We start from the raw sequence: 27,091 nt of genomic DNA, 5'->3' as shown, positions 1-27,091 counted from the left end.
CATAGTGGAGTTGATATATAAGATTCAACTGAAATCATTTCTTGATGTTTTTCTTTTGCTATTTTAAATGTCACTTTCAGTCTAACTTTTACTGCCCTTTACTCAATTTTCAGAAATCAAAATATACCAAAACTGAAGAAAATACAAAAGTTTATTCTTTTTACAAACAAAAATATTTTTTAAAGTTTATTTATTGTAAGACATCAATTAAATGTCTAAAATCAAAGACCTACAAGTCGTATAAAAAAATTTCAAATATTTTTAGGACTGAGAATCTAGTGATTAGATGTATTCATCATGTTTTTAGTAAATTTAGCAACACAAATTAAAATCAAATATGGTAACAAAGAAACAAGAAAGTCGAAAGTGTGGGGATGGAAAGTGCACAATGCTTGGTTGTCAGGTGATCCATTACTATGTAGTTTTATGACTTTGAGTAGATCACAACTTTGTGAGCTTTGTGTTTTTCTATATCTAAACAAAAAGAATTAAATGAATTGAATATGGCTCCTCAGGAGCCAAGAAAATTTCAAGAGTAGTGTGCCTCAAAATCATAAGGTGATACCTAAAGCCTGCAACCCCTTTTACTCACACCCTTATATCATCTCCATCCTTGAGTTTGACTTGCTTTTAACCAACAGAATACAGTAAAGTTGACAGTGTAAACTCCCATGATGAGAAACATGATAAAGTTGACAAAAGTTGTGGAGAGCAATTAGACAAAGGCAGCAAAAACTCCACACTTATACAACCCCAAAGATATGGGTTCTGTCAACAATGTGAATGTGTCTACATGCAATTCTTCCCTATCTGAGCTTCTGGATCATAAGGCCACACAACAGAAACCTCTGATGAAATCTTAGGAAATCCTTAGAAGACACAGTTGTGTGCAAAATCATAATACATTGAAACTATCAGATAATAAAGGTGTTATCTTTTAAGCAAGCAAGTTTGTATATTGCCATTTTTTTATTTATTCGTTTTGATTCATTGTACACAAATGGGCTACAACTGTTCTTTTTCTGGTTGTACAAGAAGTAGAGTCACACTATTTGTGTAATCATACATGTACATAGGGTAATGATGTTTGTCTCATTCTGTTATTTTTCCTTCCCCCCACCCCCTACCCACCCTCTTTTTCCTCTATACAATCCATTCTTTCTCCATTCTTGCCTCCCTCCCACCCCCACTTATGTATCATCATCCACTTATCAGAGAGATCATTTGGCCTTTGGTTTTTTGGAACTGGTTTATCTCACTTAGCATGATATTCTCCAACTTCATCCATTTACCTGCAAATGCCATAATTTTATTCCTCTTTATGGCTAATATTCCATTGTGTATATATACCACAGTTTCTTTATCCATTCATCAATTGAAGGGCATCTAGGTTGGTTCCACAATCCAGCTATTGTGAATTGAGCAGCTATGAACATTGATGTGGCTGCATCACTGTAGTATGCTGATTTTAAGTCCTTCGGGTATAGGCCAAGGAGTGGGATAACTGTGTCAAATGGTGGTTCCATTCCAAGTTTTCTAAGGAATCTCCACACTGCTTTCTAGAGTGGCTGCACCAATTTGCAACACCACCAGCAATGTATAAATGCACGCTTTTCCCCACATCCACACCAATACCTATTATTGCTTGTATTCTTGATAACAGACTTCTAATTGGGGTGAGATGGAATCTTAGTGTAGTTTTGATTTGCATTTCTCTTATTACTAGAGATATTGAACATTTTTTCATATATCTGTTTGATTGCTTGTAGATCTTCTGTGAAGTGTCTGCTCATTTCTTTAGCCCATTTATTGACTGGGTCATTTGTATCCTTGGTGTAAAGTTTTTTGAGTTCTTTATAGATTTTGGAGATTAGTACTGTATCTGAAGTATGTGTGGCAAAGATTTTCTCCCACTCTGTAGGCTCTCTCTTCACATTGCTGATAGTTTATTTTTTATTTTTATTTTTTTTGCTGAGAAAAAGTTTTTTAGTTTGAATCTACCCCAATTATTGATTCCTGCTCTTATTTCTTGTGCTTTAAGGAAGTCTGTCCTAAGCCAAAATGATGGTACAGAATAGAGGACACAGAGACAAACCCAAATAAATACAGTTTCCTCATACTAGACAAATGTGCCAAAAACATACAATAGAGAAAAGATAGCCTATTCAACAAATGATGCTGGGAAAACTGGAAATCCATATGCAGCAAAATGAAACTAAACCCCTATCTCCCACCCTGCACAAAATTCAACTCAAAATGGATCAAGGACCTTGAAATCAGACCAATGACCCTGCACCTTACAAAAGAAAAAGTAGGTCCAAATCTTCATCACGTCAGTTTAGGATCAGACTTCCTTAATATAATTTTCATTGTACAGAACATTTCTTCCCTTTAAATTTATTCCTAGGTATTGTTTATAGCAATTTAAAATGGGATTGTTGACACCATCAAGAAATTTAGTGGGTTTCAAGATGGCGGACTAGAGGACGGCTGCATTTCATGTTGCTCCAGGACTCAGGATTCAAAAGAGAAGATAGTGAGAGAGTTGGGCCCAACTCAAAGCCACCGGGTGAGTCTCTCCCATTGGGGAGGCGTCCCAGATGGGGCGGTAGCCCCAGAACGCAGGGAACTTTGTGAACTGGAGTTGCTCGGCGAGACGCCCCTCCCCCCACAGGAGCGGTAAACATGGACAACTGGGATCATCGTAGAGGAGGCAACTCAGCACAGCACTTGGACTCGGAGCAACCACTGGGACTCTGGGCGGCTGCCTGAGGAGGAGCTGCGTGGCGAGCTGTTTAGACTCAGAATGACCGCTTCTGAACACCGGGGGGGCTGCCCAGAGGAAGAGGAGGAATGTGGCCGGTCGCTTAGTCTAGGAGTGACTGCATCAGAGCTACAGATGGCTGCCAGAGGAGGAGCTGTGTGGCGAGCTGTTTGGACTCAGAAGGACCGCTTCTCAACACCGGGGGGTTGCCCGGAGGAAGAGGAGTAGCGCTGCGGGTCACTTGGTCTAGGGGTGACTGCATCAGAGCTACAGGCGGCTAACTGAGGAGGAGCTGCGTGGCAAGTTGTTTGGACTCAGAACCACCGCTTCTGAACACCGGGGGGTTGCCCGGAGGAAGAGGAGAAGCGAGGCGGGTCGCTTGGTCTAGGAGTGACTGCATCAGAGCCACAGGCGGTTGCCAGAGGAGGAGGCGAGTGGTGAGTTGTTTGGACTCAAAGCGACCACTCCTGAACCCCCAGGGGGCTACCCCGAGGAGGAGGAGGAACAGGGTGGGTCACTTGGACTTGGAGTGACTGCCTAGGGCTACGGGCGGTTGGCGGGAGGAGGAGATGCGAAGTGAGTTGCTTGGACTCCTAGTGACTGCATCGGAAACCCGGCCGCTGTCCGGAGGAGGAGGTGTGTGGTGGGTCTCTGGGTATCGGAGCTATTGTACGGGGCTCCAGGTGACGGCTCAGAGGAGGGGCCGCATAGCCAAGCAATTAGGTGCAGAGCAGGGTCCCAGGACCGGCTTCTTGATGGAAGAGCTGCACAGAGACACGCCTAGGGGCGGAGCGAAGTTTCCAGGACTGCGGGCAGATTCTCTGAGGAGAAGCAGCCTAAGGAGACTCGCCTGCGAAGGGTGAGGCTCCCAGGCCCAGGAGGTAGGGCTGGGCCCCTGGGAACATTGCAGAGGAAGACAGCCCAGCCCAGGTGGTAGTTGTAGATTGAGGGGAACCTCTAGGAGGGCAACTGACCAGCGAGACCTCCCCACTGGGTGAGTCTTCCCTGCCAGGTAAGGTTTTCCCACAAGGACAGTAAAACCAGAGACACAGGCATAAACAGACCTTGCCTCAGCCTGCAGCCTAGTTCCCCTTTGGATGACCATTGGTCAACAAGTGGAGGCACCTCTGCCCACTAGCAGGGAATATACCCCACCTGAAGGTCAACATCCCTAGAGAGGCAGCTTCCTTGTGGAGCACCGCATTTATCAACTTCCTCCAAGTCTGCAGGCTACTGAAGGATAAGAGGGGATATACTAGCAATCTTCAGGGACATTATAAGTCAATAGAGGAAATCTGCAATATCTTAAGGACCCACTGATTCCTGAACAATATGAGAAAACAAGGGAAGAAAATGCCCCAAACAAATCTAGATACATCAATAGACTCTAACGACACCATAGCAGAAGAAATGACAGAAAGGGAGTTCAGAATGTACATAATTAAAATGATTAGGGAAGCAAACGATGAGATGAAAGAGCAAATGCAGGCACTGAATGATTGGATGAAAGAGCAAATGCAGGCATAGAATGATCGCACCAATCGAGAGTTAAAAGAGCAAATACAGGAAGCAAAAATCATTTCAATAAAGAGTTAGAGATATTGAAAAACACATAAACAGAAATCCTTGAAATGAAGGAAACAATAAACCTAATTAAGAATTCCATAGAAAGCATAACCAACAGGATAGAACACCTGGAAGACAGAACTTCAGATATTGAAGACAAAATATTTAACCTTGAAAACAAAGTTGAACAAACAGAGAAGATGGTAAGAAACCATGAACAGAATCTCCAAGAACTATGGGATATCATGAAAAGGGCAAATTTGAGAATTATTGGGATTGAGGAAGGCTTAGAGAAACAAACCAAAGGAATGAACAATCTATTCAATGAAATAATATCAGAAAATTTCCCAAAAATGAAGAATGAAATGGAAAATCAAGTTCAAGAGGCTTACAGGACTCCAAATACACAAAATTACAACAGACCCACACCAAGACACATTATAATGAAAATACCTAACATACAAAATAAAGACAGAACTTTAAAGGCTGTGAGAGAAAAGAACCAAATTACATTCAGGGGGAAACGAATACAGATATCAGCAGATTTTTCAATCCAGACCCTAAAAGCTAGAAGGGCCTGGAACAACATGTTTCAAGCTCTGAAAGAAAATGGATGCCAACCAAGAATCTTATACCCAGCACAACTTACCTTCAAATTTGATGATGAAATAAAATCATTCCATGATAAACAAAAGCTAAAAGAATTTACAAAAAGAAAGCCAGCATTACAGAACATTCTCAGCAAAATATTCCATGAGGAAGAGATAAAACACAAAGAAACAAATCAGCAAAGGGAGGAAATATCCTAAAGGAACTGTCAAATAAAGGAGGAACCAAGTTGTGTCAAAAAAATAAATAAATAAATAAAATTTTAAAAATGAACCAAATGACCGGGAATACAAATCATATCTCAATAATAACCCTGAATGTTAATGGCCTGAATTCATCAATCAAAAGACATAGACTGGCAGATTGGATTAAAAAGAAAGATCCAACAATATGTTGCCTGCAAGAGACTCACCTCATAGAAAGAGATACCCATAGACTAAAGGTGAAAGGATGGGGAAAAACATACCATGCACATGGACTCAGCAAAAAAGCTGGAGTATCCATCCTCATTTTAGCTAATGTGGACTTCAAGCCAAAGTTAGTCAGAAGGGATAAAGGAGGACATTTCATACTGCTTAAGGGAAGCATAAATCAGCAAGATATAACAATCATAAACATCTATGCCCCAAACAGTGGCTCATCCATATATGTCAAACAAATCCTTCTCAATTTTAGAAACCAAATAGACCGTAACACAATAATACTAGGTGATTTTAATACGCCTCTCTCACCACTGGACAGATCTTCCAAACAAAAATTGAACAAAGAAACCATAGAGCTCAATAACACAATCAATTAATTTAGACTTAACAGACATTTATACAATATACCATCCAACCAAGAGCGAATACACTTTCTTCTCAGCAGCACGTGGATTCTTCTCTGAAATAGACCATATATTATGCCACAAAGCTAATGTTAGCAAATACAAGAAGATAGAGACACTACCTTGTATTCTATCAGATCATAATGGATTGAAGTTAGAAATAAATGAAAGAGTAAAAAACAGAAACTACTCCAACACCTGGAGATTAACAATATGGTACTATATGATGAATGGATAACAGAAGATATTAGGAAGGAAATTAAAAAATTCTTAGAGGTAAATGAGAACAAAGAAACATCATATCAAAATCTCTGGGACACTATGAAAGCAGTACTTAGAGGAAAATTTATTTCATGGAGTGCATTTAATAAAAGAAGTAAAACTCAACAAATAAACAACCTAACACTACAGCTCAAAGCCCTAGAAAAAGAAGAATAGACCAAGACCAGAAGTAGTAGAAGACCGGAAATAGTTAAACTCAGAGCTGAAATCAACGAAATTGAAACAAAAGAAACAATACAAAAAATTGACAAAATAAATAGTTGGTTCTTCGAAAAAATAAAATTGATAAACCATTAGCCACACTAACAAAGAAAAGGAGAGAAAACCCAAATTACTAAAATTCAGAATGAACAAGGAAATATCACAACAGACACGACTGAAATACAAAACTTAATTAGAAGCTATTTTGAAAATCTATACTTCAACAAAGTAGAAAATTTTGAAGACATCAACAGGTTTCTAGAGACATATGAATTGCCTAAACTGAACGAGAAGGACATACACAATTTAAATAGACCAATTTCAAGTAATGAAATAGATGAAGTCATCAAAAGCCTTCCAACAAAGAAAAGTCCAGGACCAGATGGGTTTTCAGCCGAGTTCTACAAAACCTTTAAAGAAGAACTCATTCCAATACTTCTCAAAGTATTCCATAAAATAGAAGAGGAGGGATCCCTCCCAAACTCATTCTATGAAGCCAATATCACCCTGATACCTAAACCAGACAGAGACGCATCAAGGAAAGAAAATTTCAGACCAATATCCTTAATGAACATCGACACAAAAATTCTCAACAAAATTTTAGCAAATCGCATACAAAAACATATTAAAAAGATAGTGCACCATGATCAAGTGGGTTTCATCCCAGGGATGCAAGGTTGGTTCAACATCAGGAAATCAATAAATGTAATTCACCATATCAATAGACTTAAAGTCAAGAATCACATGATTATTTCCATAGATGCAGAAAAAGCATTTGATAAAATACAGCACCCCTTCATGCTCAGAACACTAGAAAAAATAGGGATAGTGGGAACATTCCTTAACATTGTAAAGGCCATCTATGCTAAGCCCATGGCTAATATCATTCTAAATGGTGAAAAACTGAAAGCATTCCCCCTTAAAACTGGAACAAGGCAGGGATGCCCTCTTTCACCATTTCTTTTCAATATCATCCTTGAAACTCTAGCCAGAGTAATTAGACAGACCAAAGAAATTAAAGGGATACGAATAGGAAAAGAAGAACTCAAACTATCCCTGTTTGCTGATGATATGATTATATACTTAGAGGAACCAGGAAATTCCACCAGAAAACTTTTAGATCTCATAAGTGAATTCAGTAAAGTAGCGGGATATAAGATCAATGCACATAAATCTAAGGCATTTTTATACATAAGTGATGAATCTTCAGAAAGAGAAATTAGGAAAACTACCCCATTCACAATAGCATCGAAAAAAATAAAATACTTGGGAATCAATCTCACAAAAGAGGTGAAAGACCTCTACAGTGAGAACTATAGAACAATAAAGAAAGAAATTAAAGAAAACCTCAGAAGATGGAAAGATCTCCCATGTTCCTGGATAGGAAGAATTAATATTGTCAAAATGGCCATACTACCAAAAGTGCTATACAGATTCAATGCAATTCCAATTAAAATCCCAATGATGTATCTTACAGAAATAGAGCAAGAAATTATGAAATTCATCTGGAAGAATAAAAAACCTAGAAAAGCTAAAGCAATCCTCAGTAGCAAGAGCGAAGCAGGGGGTATCACAATACCAGATCTTCAACTCTACTACAAAGCAATAGTAACAAAAACGGCATGGTATTGGTACCAAAATAGAAAGGTGGATCAATGGTACAGAATAGAGGACATGGACACAAACCCAAATAAATACAATTTTCTCATACTAGACAAATGGGCCAAAAATATGCAATAGAGAAAAGATAGCCTCTTCAACAAATGGTGCTGGGAGAATTGGAAATCCATATGCAACAGAATGAAACTAAACCCATATCTCTCACCATGCACGAAACTAAACTCAAAATGGATTAAGGACCTCGGAATCAGACCAGAGACCTTGTATCTTATAGAGGAAAGAGTAGGTCCGGAGCTTCAACATGTCGGCTTAGGACCAGACTTCCTCAACAGGACTCCCATAGCACAAGAAATAAAAGCAAGAATTAATAACTGGGATAGATTCAAACTAAAAAGCTCTCTCTCAGCAAAGGAAACTATCAGCAATGCGAAGAAAGAGCCTACAGAGTGGGAGAAAATCTTTGCCAATCATACTTCAGATAGAGCACTAATCTCCAGAATCTATAAAGAACTCAAAAAACTCTACACCAAGAATGCAAATAATCCAATCGACAAATGGGCCTAGGAAATGAATAGACACTTCACAGAAGAAGATCTACAAGCAATCAACAAACATATGGAAAAATGTTCAACATCTTTAGCAATAAGAGAAATGCAAATCAAAACCACCCTAAGATTCCATCTCAACCCAATTAGAATGGCAATTATCAAGAATACAAGCAACAACAGGTGTTGGCGAGGATGTGGGGAGAAAGGTACACTCATACATTGCTGGTGGGGTTGCAAATTAGTGCAGCCATCTGGAAAGCAATGAGGAGACTCCTTAGAAAACTTAGAATGGAAACACCATTTGACCCAGCTATCCCACTCCTTGGCCTATACCCAAAGGACTTAAAATCAGCATATTACAGACATACAGCCACATCAATGTTCATAGCTGCTCAGTTCACAATAGCCAGATTGTGGAACCAACCTAGATGTCCTTCAATTGATGAATGGATAAAGAAAATGTGGTATATATATACAATGGAATATTACTCAGCCATAAAGAATGATAAAATTATGGCATTTGCAGGCAAATGGATGAAATTGGAGAATATCATGCTAAGTGAGATAAGCCAATTTCAAAAAAACAAAGGACAAATGATATCGCTAATAAGTGGATGATGACACATAATGGAGGGTGGGAGGGGTTAGTGTTAGGGTTAGAGTTAGGATTAGGGAGGGGGGCAAGAATGGAGGAAGGAAGGACTGTATAGAGGGAAAAGAGGGGTGGGAGGGGTGGGGGGGAAGGGAAAAAATAACTAAATGAATCAAACAGCATTACTCTATGTAAATTTATGATTACACAAATGGTATGCCTTTACGACATGTACAGAGAAACAACATGTATCCCATTTGTTTACAATAAAATAATAAAAAGAAATAAATAAAATAAAATGGGATTGTTGTCTTCATTTCCATTTTAGATAATTCATTGTTAGCACATAGCAAACCTACTGATGTTTCTATGTTGATTTTGTATCCTGCAACTTTCCTGAATTCATTGATTAGTTCTAACAGTTTATTGATGGGTGGACTGTTTGGATTTGTGTATGTGTGTGTGTGTGCGTGTATGTGTAATTATGTCAACTGAAAAGAATGACAATTTGATTCTTGGATTCAATTTGGATGCCCGTTATTTCTTTCTGTTGCCTGATTGCTCTGGCTAGTACTTCCAGCAGTATACCACATAAAAGTGGTGAAAATAGGCATCCCTTGTCTTGTTCCCAATCTTAGAGAGAAACCTTTCAGTTTTCTCCTATTCAGTACAATGTTATATGTTGGTTTATTATAAATGGTCTTTATTGTATTGAGATATGTTCACTGTGCAATTTGTTCAGTGTTTTTATCATTAAGAAATATTGGATTATATTAAACACCTTTTCTGCATCCACTGAGATGATCTTAGTGACTGTCCTTCATTCTATTGATGTGGTGTATGTTATGTTTACAGATTTGCATATAGTAAACCTTGCATCCCTGGTATAGCTTGCTTTTGACCATAGTGAATAATATTTTTAACACAATGCTGGATTCAGGTTGCTAGTGTTTTGAGAATTTGGGATCTATGTTCATCAAGGATACTGGTATGTAGTTTGTTTCTTGTGTCCTTATTTGGTTTGGGAATTAGGGTAATAGTGGTCTTGCACAATGTGTTTGGAAAATTTTCATTATTTTTTAATTACTTCAGGAAAACTGGTATTAGTTCCTTTTAAAATGTTTGGTAGAATTCATCAGTGAAATGATCTTGTCATAAACTTTTCTTTGATGAAACGTTTTTTGTTACTGAGTTTCATTACTAATTATTGGTCTGTTCATGACTCAGTCTTGGTAAGATGTGCGTGTCTAGAAACTTATTCGTGTCCTTCAGGTTATCAATTTATTGGCATATAAGTTTTTGTAACAATCTCTATTCTTTTCTATTTCTGTAGTTTATTTATACTGTTTCTCTTGTTGTCTCTCATTTTTATTGAGTCTTCTGCCTCAGTCTAGCTAATGGTTTCTCTATTTTATTTTTTTGAATTTTATTCATCTTTTTTGTTTTTAGTATCTATTTCATTTATTTCTGCTCTATTCTTTATTACATCTTTCCTTTTATTAATGTTGGGTTTGATTTGTTCTTATTTTTCTAGTTCTGTGAGTTACAGCAATAGACTATTTATATGAGATGCTTCGCTTTTTGATGTGGGATTGTTATAAATTTTCCTTTTAGTCCTCTTTTTGTGGAATCTCATGTTTGGGCATGATAAATCTGCAAGAAATAGTTTTAATTTCATTCCTCACTTCTTCCTTAGCTCACTAGTTATGCAAAAAAAATTTCCATGTTTTTGTATAGTTTCCACAGTTTTTTACTGTTATTGATTTATAGTTTTATTGCATTGTGGTCTAAAAAAGATACTCAATCTGATTTTGATTTTTCTAAAAATTGTTGAGTCTTATTTTGTGGTCTATCATATGGTGTATCCTGGAGAATGTTCCAAATGCTGATGAGGAAAAAACTATACATTCTTCAGAAGTTGAAAGGAATGTTCTGCAGATGTCTGGTAGGTCCCTTTGGTCTTTGCTGATTTTCTGTCTGGATGATCTATCCATTACTGGGAGTGGGTGGTAAAGTCCCTAACTATTACTGTATTAGAATCAATCTCTCCCTTTAGGTCTCTTAATATGTTTCATTTATTTGGATGCTCCAATATTAGTTACACATGTACTTAGAACTGCTATTTCCACCTGCTAAATTGACCCCTTTATCATTACTAATGACCATCCTTGTTTCTTTTTATTGCTTTTGATTTAAAGTCTATTATATCTGATATAGGTATGGCTACTCATGCTTCATTTTGGATTTCCTCTGTACAGAATATCTTATTCCATTTCTTCACATGGGTCTATGTGTGATCTCAGAGTTGAAATGAGTAAGCAACATATGGTTGGGTCTTATTGTTTCATCTATTCTGTCACTCTGTCTTTTTTAATTGGAATATTTAATCAATTTACATTTAAGATAGTTATTGACAGGTAAGGTCTTACAGACATTGTATAATAATTGTTATAATAATTTTATAATAATTGGGTTTTTTTGGAATTACTTTATTTTTTCAAGTATTTTGTGGTTAAGTGATTTATTCTAATACTTATTCTGATTCCAATTATTTTTGCTTTGTCTATTATATATTTTTCCTTTATGGTTATCAAGAAGCTTACAATAAACATCTTTTGATTATAGCATGCTATTTTTGAAATTACAGCAACTTAATATGATGATAATGAACAGAAACAAGAGAAAATAAATAAGAAAACAATATTTGCACTCCTTGTCTCCTCACACACTGAATTTTTCATATCCTATTTTACATCTTTCTATATTACCTATCTCAACATACTATAGTAATTATTACTATTTTATTGTCATATTTTTAGTCTCCATGCTAAAGATATTAAGGATCAAATCACCATGCTTATATAAGCAGTACATTTTTTAATTTGTGTAATTACTCTTACCAGTGAGTTTTATAGCTTTTGTTGAGGGATATCTTGATATCTTCTTCACTTCTGAAGGATAGTTTTGCTATGTACAGTATTCTTGGTTAACAGCTTCCTCTCACCTTCCAAACCTCCCCCCTGCTTACAATGAAAATCTCATGTCACTCTATCCTTATCTATAAGGTTTCTTTTGAGAAGTCTATTAGCTAGTGAATTGGGACATCCCTATGCGTTGTTTCTTTTCTCTTGAAGTCCTGAGAATCTTCTCTATCTTCCAACTCTCTGATTCTAAGTTGGGGTAGATTCAGTTTAATTAAATCTGACTGGTGACTTCTGAGTTCCCTCTACCTGGATATTTGTTTCCTTCTCTATATTAATTCTTTCCTTTTATTAATTTTGGGTTTGATTTGTTCTTGTTTTTCTAGTTCTGTGAGATGCTGCAATAGACTCTTTATATGAGATCTTTCACTTTTTGATGTGGATTGTTATAAACTTTCCTTGGTCCTCTTTCTGTTGAAATAATAACAGAAATTTTATTATTTCTTTGAATGTGCTACCTACCTGTTTGACATTTATGTCCTTGAACCACAACCCAAATATTTGCTCTTATAATACTGCACCAAAGTTCACATAAGCTTTCTCCATCCCTTTTCTTCTCCAACTGTATAATTTCAAATAACCTATTGAGCTCACTAACTTTATCTTCTGTTTCATCTATCCTGCTATTGATGCCTTCTATCAAGTTTTTAGTTTCACTGAGTGTATTTTTAAGCTCGAGATTTTGTTTGCTTTTTAAAAACTGCTTCCATCTCCTTGATAAGTTTCTCTGTTAGAGTACTAAATGTTTGTTTTCTTCAGGCTCACTGAGTTCCTTAAAAAGAGTTGATTTAAAGTCTTTGAGCATTCTCCCATACTGAATATTATCTGGTCAGCTTTTGGAAATTATTATGAGTATTAGGGGAGGTGATGATTTCTTGGAAGCTCGTAAAGCTTGTTGGGGAGTGATGTCATCCAGGCATTGAAGCATTTGGCATTTATTCCAGTCTTCATAATCTGGCTTTGTTTGGGTCTCTCATTCCATAAATTCTAAGCAGGATTCTTATGATCTTTAAGCCTGCACTCACTTCCACTATTTCAGCACTGTATGATGCTCAGGCCCAGATTTGCCAGGAGTCTGCTCTTGGTGTGTTGTTACTGTTCCAACACTAGAGGACAATCCAAGTCCAGGTTCATACAAATACATGTTGATGTGTTGCTACTCAGAAAGAAACAGAGAGTACCTATAAAAAATAGTCTATCCCAAGCTTCATCCTGGGTCTGCCGTTGGCCCAGAAGCCCTGTTCAGAGTTACATGCTTGTATCATGAACTGCAGGATTCTGCCTGTGGATGGATCAGCCAAAGGCTCCTATGTCATACCTGTAACCACCAAAGCTGTCAAGTTGTGACACACCCTGAGCCTACAGCCTGCCAAGATCAACACAGCACTGTTACAGGACAAAGGCCCACATTGGAATTGCTGAGGTAGAATTGTGGCCCAAGAACATGCAACCAGCCCGACTGGGACTGTATGTCTTCTTCTGGCACTAAAGCTATTCCAGAGTCTGTACTCAGGCAGGTCTGGGAAGGGTGCTGTTAGAATCTATTCAGTGTTAGGTTTCATGAGCCTAGTTCTATGTTCCAGGGAAGTCTTGTGCTTATTACCTTGTCCTACCCACAATGAATAGGGTCTTGCACCATGCTATGCTGTCCAAGGTTAGGGTTAGTGAAGGTAGTCACTTGGCAAGGCAGGTTGATGCTAACCTGAGTTACAACTGAATTTCATAGTCACAGGGGCCTACACAGTCTCACAAGAAGGGCATGTGTGCCCCAGGCCCACTTCAAGGCTGGAAATAATGCAGGTCAAAACTCCAGTCTGTCCTACCCCAGATCATGTCTCCACCTGATGCTAGGGCCTATCTAGAGGATTGTTCTGTCTATGAGTCCTGGTCTGTGAACAAGGCCTCCAGTTTCTATACAGTGCTAGTTCTTAACCACAACAGGCCTTCCACTGGGCTTCAAGGCAGATCTCTGTGGTAGTTTTCATACCCTACTCACCAGCAGGTAGAGTCTTGCTCCCTACTCTGCCTCCCACATTTGGAGAAGAGATGGTGGTTACAGTCAATTGCCTAGCCTTACATGATTCCAACAGCTCAGCCCATAAGTATTAGCCTGGTGGCAGAGGTCATAGAGCTTTGCTCAGCACTGGGTTTCACTGTGGCAGGCCTGGTACTATGTTTCAAGAACAGGTCTGGATTTAATTCTTTCTCACTCCTGCAAGCAGCAGACATCTGACTCCATGCCCAGCTGCTTGTGGTTGGAGGAGGGATCACAATAGGCAATTCTCTCCTTGCTGCCTTCTTCATTATGTCATTTTATTTTATTTATAATAAAAGTAGGCACTGGTGTTTCTCATCTGATTTCCTTGGCTTTTGTGAAAAGTTTGGTGCATGAATAACTGTTCAACTCAGTGTTCCTTTTAGAATCTTTGTCAACCATCTTACTCTCCCACCTTATTTCATTTAAATTTTTAAAGAACTGGATTGTCTATGACTCAGGCAGAAAACTTAGACATTATCCATCTTCAATCATATTTTACTTAATCACAGGAATTATGTCTGTTTAAACCTAATTGCTAAATATCTAAAGCATGACATACTAATTTTTAATATAAATTCTAAAGTGAATGAGCCATTTAAAATTAAACATATACTCTGAGGAGTGGGTGGAAATGAACAAGTTTTCTAAGAGTACAATTGTGTCTTTTGGTATGTAGTTTTAACATAATACAATAACACCATAGCACCAACCTAGATTAAACTATATTGTACCAATATTTTTTATAAACCAAATTGTATATAATCCATCAAATAAGAAAACAATTAAAAATAATAAAATTTTATACTTCAAGGTACAAATAAGACAGCTTTGATAGGTCTTTTAGATTTAGCAGAACTACTGGGAGCAGAGCAAAATGAAATTCAATAATGTTTAAAAGAATGCCATTGAAAAAATGAATTTCCATATCAAATGAAATTTACAGGGAAACAAAAGATAACAACACAAAAACACTTCTATTTTGTTTAATAGATAATGAAGTCCTCAAATATACTCTAAAAATAAAATTTTATAAATAGTTCATTAAAAATATTAACTAAATTCATCTACCTGAAAATGGATCAGGAGAATGTAATGCCCTGTGGAAAATAACCCCTTCAGAAACCAATGTTTATCCTCTGACTGGCATTTTTAAGAAATTCAATTCACCATAGCAACCTGTCTTAACACCAGCAGATAAGTACAAGCTATATTTAGTGATGATTGCTTTTCAGACAGAAATCCTGCCTTTCCTTCATAGTTAATGTCATGATCCAAGGGACTAAAATATCATTTAATCAGATAGACTGTGGTATGATGACAAGTATACTCAGAGGGATAAAGCTGTGTTTCAAAACCACCAAAAGAATAGATTCCACTAAAAGTGGTAACTTTTATAATGTACACAAAGGAAAATAAAATGTCCATAGATATAACTAGTTTGTTTTTGTTCTTTAAAATAAAATGTTATACTTAATCACTAATATCTGACATAATCTATTTCAACTAGTAGGTTGCTGGTGGTGTTTTTTAATCAGTGCACCCCACTTCAAGCTGGTATCAATTAATTAAACAATTTTTTTCCAGAAAAGTAAAGGTGGGTGGAAAAAAGGAGTGGAACAAGGGAGTGGGAAGAAGGGAAAGAAAAGGAAAATTCTAGGGAATGATAGCCAAATTATATTATTATATAGTGTCCACGTAGGAATATGTACCAACAAATCCCACTATTATGTACAAGTATAATGAGCCATTAAAAAAATTATGGTGCAAGAAGAATTTTTTCCCAAAAGCAATCCTTTATAGGTAAGTTATAAGAACAATGTCACTATATAAATGAGTTATACTAATAGCACCAATGCAAGTAAAACAATACAAAATAGGAAAGATGAATTTATCAAAATACTACAGTTACGAAATTACTATGGACTTAATTGTGCTTTTATCTTCTTTGCAATGACAGTGAAGAAAATTTCTGTGTTGAACTGACAGTTTTATATAGTTTGCTTCAGAATATAAAACTGTATTATAACTATCAAACACAAAAAACATCCTTTTCCTCCTTTACTCTCTAGAAGAGGTACATCAAAGTCATTATTAAAGACAAGACATAAATAAGTAAAATTCAGTTAAAATACCAAGAACACATATTGGATTGTTAGATCAATCTTATATACATTAGAATGGCTACTATCAAAAATAAAATATAAAGCCCCACAACCCAGCCCAGCGCCTACATGCAACTCCAGCCCTAAGACCAGGCCCAGTGCCCCAGCCAAGTGCCCGCAGTCTCCAGTGCCACCCTGGTCCAGCCTGTGGTCTAGCACCCACACCCTGTGCAGTCTAGTGCCTGTGCTGTGGCTGACCATCTATCAACTGCTGGGGACACCTCTGCCTAGGATCATGGATTATTCCCGACCTGGAGGCCACCATCCCTAGTCGGGCAGCTCCCTTCCTGGGACACTGCACTATCAAGTACCTCTCAGGCATCAGGCGACTGAAGACCAGGAGGTTTGAACAGTACAGTATAGTTTTATTGGAGAATTTTTTTTTAGTACTAGTAGTATTACGATTATTCCTATCACACCTACTATTATTCCTACTGTTCTTTTTTTCATTATTATTTTTTTCATTCTATTTTCCTCTTATATATCTGTTTCCTTGGAAACTCTTTCACCCTTTTCTCATGCTAACAACTAATGTCTTTTAATTCTGCTTTCACTATTCCCATGATATAGTACCCTTATAGACTCACTTCTTATCTCATTAACATTACATCCTACACCCCTCCCCATCCTCTTTGTCCACCATTAGAAATTGTGGTCATTATTGCAAACCTATTGTATATGCTGTAGATAAAAATCGAGCTCATCACCTCTGTTTCTTAAGACAATACCATTAGTATCTTAATTGGAACTATTTGGGTTAAGGATGCATATTGTTCATATTGTGTGCTGCTAATATTGATCCTCCTTAAAGGTGAGGTATTGGAAACCTGCAGGGTCACTATAAGTCCATAGGGGGTACTGCAATGCCTCAGATTCGCACTGCTAGAGGGGAAGATACATGAACAAGAAGAAGAAAGGGAAGAAAGTGTCCCAAACAAACCTAGAAGTTATATCAATAGAATCCAAAGACAGCATGGTAGAAGAAATGTAAGAAAGGGAGTTCGGAATGTACATAATTAAAATGATCCAAGGAGCAAAGGATAAGAGAGTAAATACAGGCAATGAATGATAGCACCAATAAACAGTTTGAAGAGCAAATTTCAGGAAGCAAAAGATCATTTCAATAGAGATAAGATTCTGAAAAAAATCCTTGAAATGAAGGAAACAATAAACCAAATTAAAAATTCAATAGAAAGCATCACCAACAGAATAGATTACTTGGAAGACAGATCCTCAGACAATGAAGACAAAATATTTAATCTTAAAAACAAAATTGACCAAACAAAAAATGGTAAAAAATCATGAACAGAAACCCCAGGAATTACAGGATATCATGAAAAGGCCAAATTTAAGAATTATTGGGATTGAGGAAGGAACAGAGATACAAATCAAAGGAATGAATAATCTATTCAATGAAATAATATCAGATAATTTTTCAAATCTGAAGAATGAAATGGAAAATCAACTACAAGAGGCTTACAGGACACCAAATGTGCAAAGTTATAACAGGCACACCAAGTCACATTATAATGAAAATACCTAACATACAAAATATAGATGAAATTTTAAAGGCTGCAAGAGAAAAGCATCAGATTACATATAGTGGGAAACCAATATGGATGTTAGGAGATTTCCCAGTCCAGACCCTAAAAGCTAGAAGGGCCTGGAACAACATTTTTCAAGCTCAGAAAGAAAGTGGATGCCAACCAGGAATCTCATATCCAGCAAACTTACCTTCAGATATAAGTGATGTATGCTCTGAAAGACAAATTTTTAAAACTACCCCATTCACAACAGCCCCAGAAAAAAATTTAAATACTTGGGAATCAATCTAACAAAACAGGTAAAAGATCTCTACAATGAGAACTACAGAACACTAAAGAAGGAAATTAAAGAAAACCTTAGAAGATGGAAAGATTTCCCATGTTTTGCAGAGGCAGAATTAATATTGTCAAAATGGCCATACTTACTAAAAGTGCTATACAAATTCAATGCAATTCCAACTAAAATCCCAATGATATACCTCATAGAAACAGAAAAAGCAATCATCAAATTCATTTGGAAGAATAAAAGACACAGAACAGCTAAAGCAATCCTTAATAGGAAGAGCAAAACAGGTGGTATCACAATAACAGACCTTCAACTATACTACAGAGCAATAGTAACAAAAATGACATGGTATTAGCACCAAAACAGACAGGTAGACTAATGGTACAGAATAGAGGACACAGAGACAAACCCACATAAACATGGTTACCTCATACTAGACAAAGGTGCCAAAAACATGCAATGGAGAAAAGATAGCCTCTTCAACAAGTGGTGCTGGCAAAACTGGAAATCAATATGCAGCAAAATGAAACTAAACCCCTATCTCTCACCCTGCACAAAACTCAACTCAAAATGGATTAAGGACCTAGGAATTAGACTAGAGACCCTGTACCTAACAGAAGAACAAGTAGGTCCAAATCTTCATCATAGACTTCCTTAACATGACTCCAAAAGCACAAGAAATAAAAGCAGGAATCAATAATTGGGATAGATTCAAACTAAAAAGCTTTTTCTCAGCAAAGGAAACAAATCAACAATGTGAAGAGAGAGCCTACAGAGTGGGAGAAAATCTTTGCCACACACACTTCAGATAGAGCACAGATCTCCAGAATCTATAAAGAACTCAAAAAACTTTACACCAAGAATACAAATAACCCAGTCAACAAATGGGTTAAGGAAATGAGCAGACACTTCACAGAAGAAGATCTATAAGAAATCAACAGATATATGAAAAAATGTTCAACTTCTCTAGTAATAAGAAAAATGCAAATCAAAACTACACTAAGATTCCATCTCACCCCAATTAGAATGTCTATTATCAAGAATACAAGCAGGCTAGGGCTGTAGCTCAGTGGCAGAGCACTGGCCTAGCATGTGTGAGGCACTGGGTTTGATCCTCAGCACCATATAAAAATAAACAAAATAAAGGCAAGAAAATTACTAATATACTGCATTCTGAAATGGGCCATTCTTCCACGTATTTTCCTCTGTGAAAGATAGCATACACCTAAAATGGCCACACCTAAGATAGTCTTTAATTGTTAAGAATCTCTGTAAATTAAACACATCCATATACTTGACACAAAATAAGATATAATCTCCACCACAGTTATATCAGCATCATATATAGTACCAACAAATTTTTATAGTTCTCTCTTGTATGTTTTCTTTTGTCTGAGTTCAAATAATTCTTCTAACAAAAAATAAGCAATAGGAAATCTAAAACACAAATATGTTAACATGCTTTCTCTTATCTGCAGCATATACTCAAGGGGATTTACAAGTATTGAGAATTTAAGAATTACCTCAATAGAGAATACAACTGAATGTAATTTAAAATCAACCATATAATTTAAAATACTTTACAATATCTTTACATATAGTAGTCATCTCTCCAGAAGAAACAATATAAATTATTTTTACAACTTAAATAGTACATATTTCTATACTTAAAAAGAATTAATAATATGCTATGAATGACTTCTTGTATGGATGAAAATTAAATAGAACATCATATGTTTCTAATGTGAGGACATCAAGTTAAACTTGACACCACATTTCAATATACTATTGAGAGAGCACAACAGTAAGAAGAGTACATATAACACAATACAAACTAATAAACTATACACATATCAAGGGAAATCAATCTTAAATATTCATAACCATAAACAGAAGATAAGCTATCAAAATAGTCATTTATTCTGAAATTTAGTATGCATGCAAATTATTAATTCAAATAAACACTTAGGTACATTAATCAGCTGAAAGTGAATATCAAGTTTTTCTTCTTGGTCTTACTCTTAACACTTATAGGATTGTAACAGAAGCATCTACATGGTCTTACATTTTAACTTATAGGATTGTGATAGAAGTAAGTATTTTCAATAACTGAAAGAGCTTGTTAGATACCCCCTTCACCTCAACCTTGCCACATGTCACAGTCAGCTCCCATAATTACAATAAATCTAAAGTTACTTGCAAACTCAGAAAATCTTGCATAGACATTCATAACTTACTAAATTTCTGTTCTCCCCTGATATGGCTCCTTTATCATGTTCACCCAATAGCTCACTCAGTTCATTCAAGTCCACTAATTTGTTTTATTACAGTGGAAGCAAAATTTAGGAATAGGTATTATAGAGTTTAGAAAAATTACAGAATACCTATGATTATTCCATTAGCTCGCCACAGATTTAGAGTATGAAATAGTTTCTTTAAGTTATGCCCCTTTGATCTACCCTCAGGTAATAAGGACCTCATCTAGCTCAGACTCCTTTTGATGTAAACATCATTTAATGTTTGTATTTGGACACAAACATGTGTATATGAGTAATTAAATACATATGTACATATACAAGCACATATATATATATACAAATAGATTCAATTTTAATTGTATACTTTGTTCACAGAAATTCTGTACCTGCTGACTTATCTGATTAAGACAATGAACATACTGCTGTGAGTACTGATATTGTCCAGATAAGCCTGAGTTTTTCTCAGTCCCACTATTTCCTCCATTGTGATTCTTTCTGCCATTCTAACAGAATAGTCCTTGAAATATTTAATATTTGTTTACCATCAAGCACCTTCAGTCCCAGCAGCTTAGGTGGGTGAATCATTATTCACTTATAAAACATTCATCAAGTGCATATTTTTTCTAATAATTTTATTTGGAACATTTATTATAGTAACATATATGATAATTCAATAATCATTATACAAGTCTATGCATATTCTTCAGAGTATGAAGATTACTTAAGAAAGGGATTTTCAAAACAAATGTTTACACAAATATCCTAGTCAATGTCACATTTATGTTCACATGGAATCATCTATGACCATATATAACATAAATCAATGATAAAGTATAAAAGATTTATGTCAGGTGAATGGAAAAGAAATAAGTGCCTGACTTTAAAAATAATCAACAAATTAGGTATGCATTAAAAGAATGTTGCAATTGGCAAAAAACTCAGAATAAAATAATTTCCATAATAATAACTGAAGAAAATATGTTGTTTTTTCAATACTGGGCACTTCTTTCTTTGAACCATACTCCCATGGAAAAAGAGTATATCTAAAATATAAATAAAATCATTAATAATGCATATTAACAATTCTTAAAAAGGAAAAAATTATTTGCAAATCCAACTAGGCAAATGCAAAAATCAATTACTTTTCTCCAAATTCTAAAATTTTTATGTATCAGTCTAATGCCAAAAGTTAATGCCAAGTTAAGAGAATGATGCTAAAATAAGATCCGGCCATTTTAAAACAGAGATGCTCAGAATTATTTTAACTATCAAATGAAGTTGTTCTACAATGAATTTTTGTTAGAATACTAAGAAAAAAATGTAGAATTTAGTAATGAGATGAATGACAAATATTCTGTATTCAAAGTAACACCAGATTTTCTCAAAATGCTTCAATATGATAATCCATAATTCAAGTGTAATTCTCCTGTTTTTTAATCATTAAAGACCAGATGAGCATATTATTTTATTACAATATTGCATTGAGCTTATTTAAAAACATTGTACTAAAGTTATATAATGATACTACAATGGAAAATAAAAATGGGTAAAATCTTTTGAAGAAATAATACTCTGCTCCCATATCCAAGAGAGAAGAACTCTTCTTGTACATAAGTGTCATTCAACATTAATTTACTAAGTATATGTACATGCACAAAGAATAGTTATATTGTAGGTTAAATATTTTATGCACATTATGATTTATTTTAATAATTGTAGTGTCATTTTTGAAATGTTTAAACAAACATGGAATATATTCTGGGAAGCCATCCTTATCTAGTAGCATCAGACGAGGTTGAGCCTCAGGACACAGAGGCCTGACTTCTCAGAACTGGCAGACATGGAAGTCTGTCCCAGATTGCCCGGGAGTATGTGGCACTATGGGAGTAATTCCCTGCCTGGTTATATGATAGTTTCCCTGAGCAAATTGACTCCCCTAACTCCACCCCATACTGTTCATCACAGAAGAAGCCCCTCCTGTTCTCAGTCCCATTACCTGTGCAACTATAAATAAAAGAGAGTTGAGCTACTCCATGTTGTTAGAGGCCAGGTCTAGTATGACCCAACCCATACACTCCCCACATTTAAAAAGAATACTGGCTCTTGTGTGTTTATAGATTAGATAAGTTTATGGGTAATTGACTGACTTAAAGCCAACATCATCCTCTGGCAGTCAACCCTCTTCTCATCCACACGAAACATGGCAGAAACCCCAACAGTATATGTCAGTCTAATTAGGATCCCAGTCTTCTGGATGTACATGATGTGGAGGTTCACTGTGGTGTATTTGTATATGTGTATATGAAAATTTTGTCAGATACATTCTTCTGTCTTTTTCAATTCCTATCCTCCATGCCTTCCCTTCATTCTCTGTTGTCTAATCCACTGAGTTTCTGCTCTTTTCCTCCCACAATATGTTGTGTGAGTAACAACATATCAGAGAGAACATTCCACCTTTGATTTTGGGGGGATTGGCTTATTTCACTTAGCATGATAATCCCAGATCCATCCATTTACCACAAGAGTCATAAGGTTATTCTTTTTTATGGTTGAGTAATATTCCCATGTGTAAACATAACACATTTTGTTTAACCATTCACCTGTTGAGGGGAACTTACATTGGTTCTATATTTTAGCTATTGTGAATTGAGTTGCTGTAAACATTGATGTGACCACAAAACTGTAGAATGCTGATTTTAACTTCTTTAGATATATACCAAGAAGTGGTAAAAAGGTCAAATGGTGGATCCATTCCTAGCTTTTGAGGAATTTCCAAACTGCTTTCCACAGTGGTTGCACCAATTTGCAGGTTCACTAGCAATATATGAGTATACTCTTTATTCCCTATATCCTCATCAACATTTAGTGTTATTTGTATTCTTGATAGTTGCCATTTGGAGTGAAAAAAATCAGTGTAGTTTTAATTTGCATTTCTCTAATTGCTAGAGATGTAAACATTTTTTCATATATATTTGTGGACTGTATTATTTTTTCTTTTGAGAAATGTCAGTTTAGTTCCTTTGCCCAATTATTAATTGGGTTATTTAGTTTTTCAGTGTTAAGTTTTTTGAGTTCTTTGTATATTCTGGAAATTAAGGCCTTATCTGAGGTGTAGTTGGCAAAGATTTTCTCCCATTCTATAGACTCTTTTCATGCTTTTCAATGTTTCCTTTCCTGTGAATAAGCTTTTTAGTTTGTTATCATGCCATCATTGATTTTTGATTTTAAGTCTTCTTGAGAAAGTAAGTTCCTAAGCTGACATGATAGCAAGTTGAGACTACATTTTCTTCTAGTAGGCACAGTGTCTCTGGTCTAATGCCTAGGTCTTTGATACACTTTGATTAGAGATGTGTGCAGGGTGAGAGACAAGGGTTCAATTTCATTTTACTGCATATAGATGTTCAGTTTTCTTAGCACCATTTGTTGAACAGGCTATTTTTTCTCCAATGTATCTTTATAATACCTTTGTCTAGAAGGAAGTAACTGCATTTATGTGGGTTTGTACCTATGTCTTCTCTTCTGTTCCATTAGTTTTTATGTCTGTTTTGGTGCCAATAGCATGCTGTTTTTCTTAGTATAGGTCTATAACAAGAATTGCATTAAATCTATAGAGTGGTTTGGTAGTATGGGCATTTTGACAAATTAATTCTTCCTATCAAAGAACATGAGAGATCTTTCCATCTTCTAAGGTCTTCTTCAATGTTTTTCTTCAGTGTTCTGTAGTTTTTAGTAGTAGAGGTCATAGTCCTCTTTTGTTAAACTGATTTCCCAATTTTTTTTTTTTTTTAAGGCTATGGTGATAGTTTTCCTAATTTATTTTTCAGGTGATTCATCATGATGTATATGAAAACACTTGATTAATGGGTACTAATTTTATATCCTGCTACTTTGCTTAATTCATTAATGAGTTCTACCAGCTTCAGCTGAAGTATTTTGAGTCTTCTATTCACAGGATAATGTTAGAAAAAAAGGGAGAGTCTGAGCTATTCTTTACCAATTTGTGTCCCTTTAATTAATTCATTTAATTTGGCCTAATTACTCTGGCTAGAGGGCCAAGGAATTGGTTCAATAAAAGTAGTGAAAAAGGACACCCCTGTCTTGTTCCAGTTAGGAGGGAATGCTTTCAACTTTTCTCTGTTTATAATGATGTTGGCCTGGGGTTTAATGCATATGGCTTTTACAACATTGAAGTATGCTCCTACTATGCCTGTATTTCCACTGTTTTGAACATGAATGGATGCTGTATTTGTGCAATGCTTTTCCTGTATCTATTGAGATAATCATTTGATTCTTGTCTTTAAGTCTATTGATTTCATGTGTTGAGCCAACCTTGTATGGCAATGAAACCCACTTAATCATGATGCACTATCTTGTCTGTTTTTTTTTATATGTGATTGCTAGTATAGAACTTCTGTATCTATGTTCATCAGTTTTATTGGTTTGAAGTTTTCTTTCATTGACATACCTTGGTCTGGTTTTGGTATCAGCATTATAAGAGCTTCATACAAGGAATGTAAATCAGTTCCCTCCTTTCTTTCCATGGAATAATTTGAGAAAGACTGGTGTTAATTCTTCTTTAGAGATCTGGTAGAACTCCGGTACGAATCCCTTGAGTTCTGGGCTTCTCTTTGTTGGTAGGCTTTTGATGGCATCTTCAATTTCATTACTTGAAATTTATCTGTTTAAATTTTCTATGTCCTCCTGATTCAATTTGGGTAGGTTATATGTCTCTAGAAATTTGTCCACTTCAAGATTTTCTATTTTATTGCAGCATAAATTTTCAAATTTTGTTTCAAAGAACCAACTTGTTGTGTTCAAACAAACAATAATTTTTAAAATTTGTTTCCATTTCCTTGATTTTGGCTGTAATTTTAATTATTTCCTGTCTTTTGTTTCTTATGTTATTTGTGCTGCTTCTTCTAGAACCTTGAGATGTATATAATATTATTTATTTGGTAACTTTCCATTCTTTCAATGAATGAGCTCAATGCTATGAACTTTCCTATTAGAGCTGCCTTCCTATTGTGCCAGAGATTTCAATATGTTGTATCAATATTCTCATTTACCTCTAAGTATTTATCTCATCTCTGATTTCTTCTGCTATCCATTTATCATACTATTGTATATTATTTAGTCTCCAGGGTTTAGAGTAGTTTTTATTCTCTCTGTTATCTAATTTCTTTCCATTATAGTTGAATAGAATGCACGGTATTTTCTCTACTTTTTGTATTTGCTAAGAGTTGCTTTGTGGCTAAAGATACAGTCTATTTTAGAAAATAATCCATGTGCCCTTCAGAAGAAAGTGTATTCAGTCATTGATTCATGAAATATTCTATATATATATGTTAACCCTAAATTATTAATTATATTTTTTAGTTCTATAGCTTCTTTATGTAGTTTTTGTTTGGAAGATCTATCTAGAGATGAAAGAGGTGTGTTAAAGCCATCCAGGATTATTGTGGTGTGGTCTATTTGATTTTTGGTATTGAGAAGGGTTTGATGTATGTAGCTGCAACCATTGTTTGGGGCATAAATATTTACAATTATTATTTCTTCCTGTTGTATAATTCCCTTAAGCAGTATGAACTGAACTTCTCTGTCCCTTCTGATTAACATTGACTTGAAGTCCACTTTACCTGATATGATGATAAAAAACCTTGAATGTGCACAAGATCCATATGAATGATATGTTTTTTCCCACAGATCTTGTTTTTTAATCCAATCTGCCAGTCTGTCTTTATTTTTATTTTTTTTATATAAGTTTATTCTTAAATTTACAACAGACCTCAACACAACACTTCATTCTAGTTCTAGGTGGTAAAAGATGTCACGGTGGGGATCCTGATGTTTAAATAGGAATGGAATCAACAGTCATCATTTCTGGCACAAGAAACAGCTTACTTTTTGCCAGATTTCTTAATTCCACCTGTGGTCAGGGGGCCCTTCCCTGTGGCCTTCGCTTTTAGCTCCTCAAGTTTCTTCTGTTCCTCTTTTTGTTTGTTTGAAAGTCTTATCTTCCTCATCCATCTCCTTGGCCTGCTACTTAGGCTGTTTCAGGGGCTTCTTCTTGCCACCTTTACAGCCAGACATGGCACCTGCCGCCCCTCCAGTCTATCTTTAGATTAATGAGTGTAGACCATTTACATTCAATGTTATTATTGAAAAATTATTTTTTAGTTCTTTTTCATTTATTTCTAGTTTTTAATTTGTATTAATTTTTCCTTTGATTGACTATTCTTCCAGTGTAGTTTCTCCATCTGCTGCCTTTCACTTTTATTTTTCATTTCTTCTTCATGAAATATTTCATTGAGTATGTTTTGTAGTGTAGGCTTTATTGTGAAATTCTTTAATGCTTTTTATCATGGAAAGTTCTTATTGCATTGTCAATTCTGAAGCTTAGTTTTGTTGAGTATAGCATTCATGGTTGGCATCCCTTTTCTTTTAGAGCATGGTATTTTTTCAAGCCCTCCTAACTTGTAGGGTTTGGATTTGTGAAATCAGCTGAAATCTGGATTTGTTTGCCTTTAAACGTGACCTGTCATTTTTCTCTACCAGTCTTTAAAATTCTATCCTTATACTATATGTTAGGCGTTTTTACAATAAGGTGTTTTGGTGTGGGTCTGTTGTAATTTTGTATATTTAGAACCCTGTAAGCCTCCTGCATTTGATTTTCCATTGTATTCTTAAGGTTTGGGATTTTTCTGGTATTATTTCATTGAAAAGATTGTGCTGTGCATTCCTTTGGTTTATATCTCTGAGCCTTCATCTATCCAGATAAATCTTAAATTTGGTCTTTTCATTTTACCTGGTATTT

General features: G+C 35.6%; 1 protein-coding gene and 1 pseudogene across 20 annotated transcripts in view; both read right to left on the bottom strand.

Annotated features, from left to right (window-relative positions):
* The window catches only part of Gphn (gephyrin), a 641,988-nt gene that overhangs the window by 440,204 nt on the left and 174,693 nt on the right, over positions 1-27,091 (bottom strand). The window lies entirely within an intron of this gene.
* On the bottom strand, positions 25,870-26,957 carry LOC124976703 (translation machinery-associated protein 7-like; annotated as a pseudogene).

This window comes from Sciurus carolinensis, chromosome 2, assembly GCF_902686445.1.
Source record: "Sciurus carolinensis chromosome 2, mSciCar1.2, whole genome shotgun sequence".
Lineage (NCBI taxonomy): Eukaryota > Metazoa > Chordata > Mammalia > Rodentia > Sciuridae > Sciurus > Sciurus carolinensis.
This window is presented reverse-complemented; position numbering and strand designations above follow the sequence as displayed.